The sequence below is a fragment of the Zingiber officinale genome, chromosome 1A, assembly GCF_018446385.1.
Source record: "Zingiber officinale cultivar Zhangliang chromosome 1A, Zo_v1.1, whole genome shotgun sequence".
NCBI classification, from domain to species: Eukaryota; Viridiplantae; Streptophyta; class Magnoliopsida; order Zingiberales; family Zingiberaceae; genus Zingiber; species Zingiber officinale.
This window is the reverse complement of record NC_055987.1, coordinates 128,390,400-128,399,186: the sequence shown is the minus strand read 5'-3', so window position 1 is coordinate 128,399,186 and position 8,787 is coordinate 128,390,400.

Sequence of the window (8,787 nt, the reverse complement as noted above, 5' to 3'; positions counted from 1 at the left end):
GGGCACCGCCAATCAATTAGCCGATCGATTGGGGCTGGAATTCTCGCACGGACACAAGGAAGGATGAATCGATCGGTCGATTGATTTAGGCCTTTTCCAAGGAGAGCACAGAGGTGCTCTGAATCGATTAATCGATTCAAGCCTCTCCAATCTATTGACCAATCGATTGGGATATGACCGTTGCACATGTAGCGAGTTGTGGGCGGCTAGGATGGCGCGGATCTCATGTGGCAATCGATTGGGAGCAAGCCTAATCAATTGGGAGCCCTAGAGGCGCACTGTATAATGCCGTGTCGAGCTTTCTTCTTAGCACTTCTTCTCGAGCCTTCTTCCAGTGCACGCGAACTTCTCCGCCTACTCTCCACCAGTTCTTGGAAGCTCTTGGGGACAAGTGCTATTGCACTTCTAAGGTTCAAGAGACGATCTATATCAACAAGGTCAAGCAAGAAGAGGTTTTTTACTTTGTATTTTTGTATTTTCTTCTTGCGTGTGTTATATCTTGTTGTGTGAGTTTGTACTAGGTTTCTCCACCTCTGGTAGTTACCGAGAAGGAGTATTTTTCATAGTGAAGAACGTGCCATGTGTGGATCCTTGGATTAGTCACCTCTTCTTGAGGTGGATACCAAGTAAATCTTTGTGTTAGCATTGTAAGCATTGCTTCGAGTTCTATCTGCCGCATATCATCATAATGAAGTAAGAAAATGAAGCGCGACGAGCTATCCCCCCTCTCTCTAGCTACAAATTGATCCTAACAAGTGGTATCAGAGCAAGGTCGCTCTTCACCAAAATCATTGCCGAAAAGGGCAAGGAGCTAGAAGGAGAAGAAGTTGAAGCAAATTCAATAAAGTTAAAGACTTTAAAAGAGCTCAACTTCAAATGGAATTCTGAGATAGACTCGGATTCGACACAAGGGTGCCTCCACTGTATACATTGATAAGCTTTGATTCTTGGAAATTAAGAATCTAAAATTTCTTCATGATGGAGATAGAGCAATGGTTTGCTCTCATGGAAGGCTTTGAAGCTCCAAAGAATTCAAAAGGAAAAATTCTCAAGAAAAGTAAATGGAGCAAGGAGCAAATTCAAAGGTACGAGGCAAATAACAAAGTAATCAAATTATTGGTTAGTCTATTGCCAAGCACAATTTTATGCAAGATTGGAGAATTTAAAGATGCGAAGGAGCTATGGAGCAAATTGGCCAAAATCCATGAGATCCCCTCCACTGCACTAAACCAAGAGAAATTCAAAGAGCGCGACTCATTAGATCAAGACCAAGAGGAGGAGGGGTCCGAAGTTGAGAGATGCTTAACTCAAGAAGAGGAAGTCTAAGAAGCTTCATTCTCAAAGGAGTGTAACGAAAATGGTAAAGAGGGAGCATACTCTTTGTTTCATGTATAAGAGGATGAAGATAGAGAAGCCTCCACCTCAAGGATTGAGGGGGAGCGTGGAACATCAATGCCGGATCAAGAAGAAGTCTCTTCATCCGGATCAAATGGAGAAAATGTCACCCTTACAAGCAAAGAAGGTATAACTATTTCAATTTCAAATAATAAAAATCACATTATATGCTTTGAGTATAGGGAAAAAGACACTACAAGAGTAAGTGTCCTAATTTGGTCAAGAAGACGGGCCAAGTGACACCCAAGGTTAAGGAGAAGGCCAAGGAGGTCGACCCCATGACAAAGAAGAGTAAGGAACACATTGTGTGTTTCTTGTGCAATTAAATAGGACATTACCAGAGTTAATGTCCTAAGGAGAAGAAATCGGCCAAAGTCAAAGGAGGAAGCTCAATTCAAGGGGGAGCTCTCAAGAGCAAACCCAAGGTATTATTCATTGAGCCTATTCTTTTAAGTTATGATAAAAAGCATGCTAGGTCTAGTTTATATCATTTTAATGTTGTTTATCATGAAAATAGGAAGCATAAGAGTATTAAGAAAAATTATATAGCTTATCATGCTAAAACTACTCAACCTAAGGCTAGAAAAATAGATAACAAATTAGATAATAACTCTAAGGACTTTAGATATAAGCCTAGAAATAGAAATGCTCAAGGGAAAAATGAAAAATCCAAAACTAAGGATTTAAAGATGGAAAATGAAGCCTTGAGGTTAAGCCTTGATAAATTGGAAAATGCCCTAAAAGGAATGGAAAATATTCTAAAAGGGAAAAATGAGCATAACCTAGGTTAGGAACACAAAAGCCATCAAATAACCATAGAGGTTTGGGATACAAACCTAAGGCTAAGAAGGATGTGGCGTCATACCATAGGGTTCCATATAGTTATGAAAACAACCCTAGGTCTAAGGGTCAAGTCAAAGATATAAGGGAAGTTATCCCTAGAAGTATTTTTGCCAAGACTAATGTGACTAAGACTTCTAAGTAGTCAAAGAAAGTCACCAAGAAGGTTACAAGGGAAGCTATCCCTAGAGTTGACTTAAGTGAGTCAAGTGTGACCAAGGCTTCTAAGAAGCCTAGAAAAGTTATTAGGAAGGTAACTAGGGAAGTTATCCCTAGTGAGTACCTAGAGCATCCAAGGAGCACCAATAGACTTTGGGTTCCTAGGAGCATATTCTCTACACTCTAATGGGTTTAGAGAGTGTCAACTCTAAATGGGTAAGGATGGTTAACCCAACCTTGATAAATTTGACACTTGGAGGTATTTTCAAGGTTTTTGTTAACCTTTGAAAATGAAAAGGATTAATTGATTACTCTTTGGAAGAGTAAAATGTGCCAAACCTTGAGGAATTAGATTTAATTTAAATTGACACAAATGAGGAAAACCAAAAGAAATGCCAAGTTGAGAGTTTGACATTTTCTTATGAAAATATGGGCAACCTTGGATGATTTTATTAAGTTTAGCTAAGGGTTAAAGATACTTAGATAGATTAATCTAAGTATATTTTATTATGCTAATTTGTCATGATTGTTTGCCCATTATATGTCATGACATCATATGTTGTATTCATGCTTATTATGAAAAACAAACAAAAATACCATGTCATGTCATTCATACATCATGTAGCTATAGTATATTTTCTTTTGAAAATTACTTATTTTGATATATGTCATAAAATCATCATGCATTAGTTTTAAATTTCTTATAATTAAGGACAATGACATTTGCTAACAAGTGACATCCTAGGTGGATGTTCATAAATTAAAATGCTTAGATAGATATGCATGATCCCTAATTTAGGGCAAAACCAAAATCTACATTTCACAAAGGTTATAAGGTGATTTGTATGTATTTTAGTGCACATTAGATACATGTGAAATATTAGGATGATGAACAAAACTCAAGATATTGATTTAGTGTATCTTATTGAGTTTTGATTTCATCAAAACACATAGTTATGTGCCCTCCAATCATTGGGAAAGCTAATGTACAAATCATGTGCATTGAGCCCAAAGAACATGATTGAAAATTGAATTTGAAAATAATTTTAAATATACTTTGGAAAATATTGGTGAAGGTTATCTTTTGATAGTAATTATCATTGAAAAGTTAGACACAAACTAGAATAAAACATTGAAGTTTTCAAGAGTTTTCAAGTTTGTGTCAATCTTTGAAAATAGGAAATATTTTCTTAGAAAACTATTTTTTCATAATAGTATATGACCTAAATAATGTCTACAAGAGTTGTCATGATTTTTAGAATTTTGTAGAATTTTTAGGGTATTTTTGAATTTCATATGAAATTTATTTTCAGGAAATCAGAGCTTCAATCGATCAGCCGATCGATTGAGATGGGGTTTCTCGCGAATAGAAGTTCGCGGAATCGATCCACCAATTGACTCAACATTGCTGAATCAATCAATCGATCGATTCAAGCAGCTTCTCCGCAAACAGATGCTTGCGGAATCAATCAGTTGATTGATTAAAATGGATTCAATCAATTGAATCCCAATCTCAATCGATTGAAAAGGTTGAATTTGGCTACAAAAGTCTAATTTCAACACTTTAAGTCATTTTTAGTCTTGTTAACCATTCCTAATCCCTTGGAATATATTTATATACATTTAAGGGTGATATTCTTATTGAAACAAGAATGGTTTGGTTAAAAGTAGACTAAGTTGAAGTTTAGGTTGAGGTTTGCATTCAAATATTGATACTTGAACCTCAAAACTTCAAGTTTTGGATTTCCTAAAGGTTTAGGGATTCCAAGTCATTGTTGATGCAATGACAGAAGTTTGGAGCATGTCTTTAAGGGGAGTCACTCTTTAAGGACATGGAAATTTTTTTAAACACCTTGGAAGGTGGTTAACCTTTGTTAGAGTAAATGCTCTAGGATGAGCATTGTGAAGTGGATTAATGCTCCTGTGTGAGCATTGAATACAATGAAGGGTATGAGACCTTAATTGTAATATTGAGAACAACATGCGAGGTTGTGAACAATGTATGAGTATCTCTTCAGGGGGAGAGTTTTTGATGTGTGCCAAAGGAGGAGAATGTAGGGTTTAAGCTAGGCCTTCATTATCTAAAGAGGGAGTTTGTCCTCTAGGAAAGGGAGAGAATGAAGGAAACCCTCATTTATGTTTTAGCATGGAGAAGAAGTTAAGATTATGGGATTAGCCTAAATTAAAGGTATTGTCAAATATCAAAAAGGGGGAGATTGTTGGTACAATAGCCCTGGGGCAAGGTTGACCAAGTTGACTAAGCTTGAGTTGACTCAAGCTTGAGTCTTGATGTTTGAGTTTCGATGTTTGACAATATATGGAGATTGCAGGTACAATCATCCGATTGGGGAAATTGTTGGTGCAATTTTCCTCTGGTCAAGGTTTATCCAGTTTGATGTGAAGAAGAGTCAGGTATGTCAAGGTTAACCGGATACTTAATTGGGAAAGTCCTGGTGAGTGAAGCCGGACAAGTGAAAATCCTAGTGAGTGAAGCCAAGTGAAAATCCTACTGAGTGAAGCTAGGTGAAAGTCCTAGTGAGTAAAGCCAGGTAGTGGGAAAGTCCCGATGAGGGAAGTCGGGCAAGTAAAAATCCTGGTGAGTGAAGCCAGGTGAAAATCCTAGTGAGTGAAGCTAGATGAAAGTCCTAGTGAGTGAAGTCAGGCAGTTGGAAGTCTCGGTGAGTGAAGCCGGGCAGTAAAAAAATCTTAGTGAGTGAAGTTAGGTGAAAGTCCTGATAAGTGAAGCCAGGTGAAAATCCTAGTGAGTGAAACTAAGCAGATGAGAAGTCCTGATGAGTGAAGCCAGGCAGATGGAAAGTCCTAGTGAGTGAAACTAGGCAGATGGAAAGACATGGTGAGTGAAGCCAGGCACATGGAAATCCAGGTGGGTCAAGGTTGACCGGACACCTAGTGTTGGGAAGTCCAAGTAAGTCAAAGGAGTGACTGGATACTTGGCATAAGGAAATCCAGATGGATCAAGGATGACCGGACATCTAGTGAAAGGAAATCCAAGTGGGTCATGGAAGACCGGACACTTGGCACAAGACGGTAAGTTCAAGTGGGTTAAGGTTGACCGGTCACTTGGCATGAGGAGAAAAGTCCAAGTGGGTCAAAGGATTGACCGGACACTTGGTGAAGAAGTCCCAACAGGTCAAGGTTGACCGGATGCTAGACACGAGGAATTCCAACAGATCACGGTTGACCCGATGTTAGATTTGGGAACCCTTGAGCTTGAGTTAAACAAGTCAAGGGTGGTTAATCGATCAACCGATTGATTGAACCAAAGCCCAATCGATCAGCCGGTCGATTGGGAGAGTGCTGCGATAAACAACAACCCACTCGATCGACTGATTGATTAGGATCCTGAATCGCGAGCACAGAAGCATCCCTAATTAATCAACTGATCGATTGGACACCGCCAATCAATCATCCGATCGATTGGACACCGCCAATTGATCATCCGATCGATTGGACACCGCCAATCGATCATCCGATCGATTAGAGATGGAATTCTTGTGCGGGCACGAGGAAGGCTGAATCGATCAGTCGATCGATTCAGGCATTTTCTAGTGAGAGAATAGAGGTGCTCTAAATTGATCAGTCGTTCGATTCAAGCCTCCCCAATCGATTGGGATATGACCGTTGCGCAGGTAGCGAGTTGTGGATGGTTGGGATGGCGCGAATCTCACGTGGCAATCGATTGGGAGCCCTAGAGGCGCATTGTATAAAGCCGTGGCAAGCTTTCTTCTCAGCACTCCTTCTCGAGCCTTCTTCCAGTGCACGCGAACTTCTCTGCACACTCTCCGCCAGTTCTTGGAAGCTCTTGGGGGCAAGTGTTGTTGCACTTCCAAGATTTAAGAGGCGATCTACATCAACAAGGTCAAGCAATAAGAGGTTTTTTTACTTTGTATTTTTGTATTTTCTTCTTGCGTGTGTTGTATCTTGTTGTGTGAGTTTGTACAAGGTTTCTCCACCTTCGGTAGTTACCGAGAAGGAGTATTTTTCATAGTGGAGAACGTGTCATGTGTGGGGATTAGTCACCTCTTCTTGAGGTCGATACCAAGTAAATTCTTGTGTTAGCGTTGTAAGTGTTGCTTCGAGTTCTATCCGCTGCATATCATCATAACGAAGCAAGCAAACAAAGCGTGACGAGCTATTCACCCTCCCCCCTCTAGCTACAAATCGATCCTAACAATCCTAGTGAATGAAGCTAGGTGGTGAAAAGTCTTGGTGAGTGAAGTCAGGTATTGGAAAATCCAGATGGGTCAAAGGTTGACCGAACACTTAACATTTGGATATCCAAGTGGGTCATGGAAGATCCGACAATTAGCACGAGGAGAAAAGTCTAAGTGGGTCAAAGGATTGATCAGACACTTGGTGGAGAAGTCCCAACAAGTCAAGGGTTGATCGAATGCTAGGCAATGAGGAGTCTCAATAGGTCATGATTGACCAGATATTGGGTAGGGAACCCTAGGACTTAGGTTTAGGAGCTAGGGTTGCCAAGTCAATTGGAATTATCGATTTGGCAGAGCTTAAGCGATTAAGTAGGGCTTAATCACTTAATGCTCAAAATTGCGATTGCAGAGCGACTTGAATCACTTAAGCTAAGGGATTCAGGATGACTTAAGTGATTATCTTGATCGCTTAAGGCCTTTTCTGTAAGGAAATAGAAAGGGTGGTAAGTGATTAAGTAGGATAACTAATTAATCGCTTATGACCTTTCTTATGATTAAGCAGAAGGGAGCGGAATCGATCGAGCTAATTGATTCCTCCCCTCTTAAGTGATTGGGGTAATCACTTAGGTTCAAAAATATAGTCGTTCTGCAAGTTCAGAGTAGGTTGCTGACGTGGTAATCATTTAGGAGATTCTTAAGTGATTAAGGTTCCCAAGATAACCTTAGAAAAAGTTTTTTCACGATAGTTCTTGATAGAGCTTTCAACGTTGATTCTTGAGATTTGGGAGAGACAAGTGCTGCTGCATTTTCCACCTTCAAGAGGCATTCTAAAGCAAGAAAAGCTTAAGAAAATCAAGATTCAAAGTGCTAAGTCATGTTTCAATTTGTATTTACGTTTATTTCCTTATTTCGAGTTGTATTCTTGTTCTTGAGCTTGTTCGAGGTTTCTCCACCTCTAGATTATTTTTGAGAAGGAGCTCTTTCATAGTGTATGTGTGAGAGAGGGCCGAATTCTTGGATTAGTCACCTCAAGGAGGTGGATACCAAGTAAATCAAGATGTTAACATTGCTTTGAGTATTTTTGCTACAAGATTTCAATGTCAATTCTTGAGATTTGGGAGAGACAAGTGCTGCTATATTTTCCACCTTCAAAGGCATTCTAAAGCAAGAAAAGTTCAAGAAAATAAAGATTCAAAGTGCTAAGTCATGTTTCGATTAATATTTACGTTTATTTCCTTATTTCGAGTTGTATTCTTGTTCTTGAGCTTGTACAAGACTTCTCCACCTCCGGATTATTTTTGAGAAGGAGCTCTTTCATAGTGCATGTGTGAGAGAGGGCTGGATCCTTGGATTAGTCACCTCAAGGAGGCACAAATCAATATTTTTGAATAATTTTGATTAAAGATATAATATTTTTCAATATTCCTAAATATTAAAATATATATTTGATTTAATCATATTATATTATGACGTGCTTATTTAGTATTTTTTTCATTTTAATTTTTATTGCTATAATATTTGTGTGTGAATATAAATATTTGATTGCTTCATAACTATGGAAACATAATACGTTTTGATCGTATTATGGCAAACTCATTTAATATTTGTTTGCTTTTAATTTTTGTTGCTATAATATTTTTATATGAATACAAGTATTTTATTACTTCAAATAATAACACATTTTGTTCTATAAATGATATTATTCCATTTTTTTTAAAAAATATTTTTATATAGTGGTTGCTATGACAAATATTACAAAACTTGAATTTGAAGCGTTTGACTTGAAAAAATTATTTGTCATGGATCTTGGATGCCAAGATTCACCATGTCGCTAAGAACTTAGGAGATATAATAAAAGAAGAAAACAATGAATCTCTAAATGATAGTGCAAAAACACTTATTTTCCTTTGTCACCATCTTAATGATGGATTGAAAGTTGAGTATCTCAATGTAAAAGATGTAAGTACCCCCGATTAATTTTGATATGGTCAACTGATTTAAGTTAGGTCCTACAGATTTGATATCTTGTGTCTAAGCATGTAGGGACTTAGGAACACAAGAAGTCAAGCAGAAGACACAACTAATGAGAAGGACGACACGAGAAGGGAGTTGACGGGTTCAATGCATCTGAGAGATGAGGAGCTGCGGAAGAGTACACCGGTGGACAAGAAGGACGCGTGTGACGCATCCAAGAGACGAGAAGCTGGGGAGGGAGTAT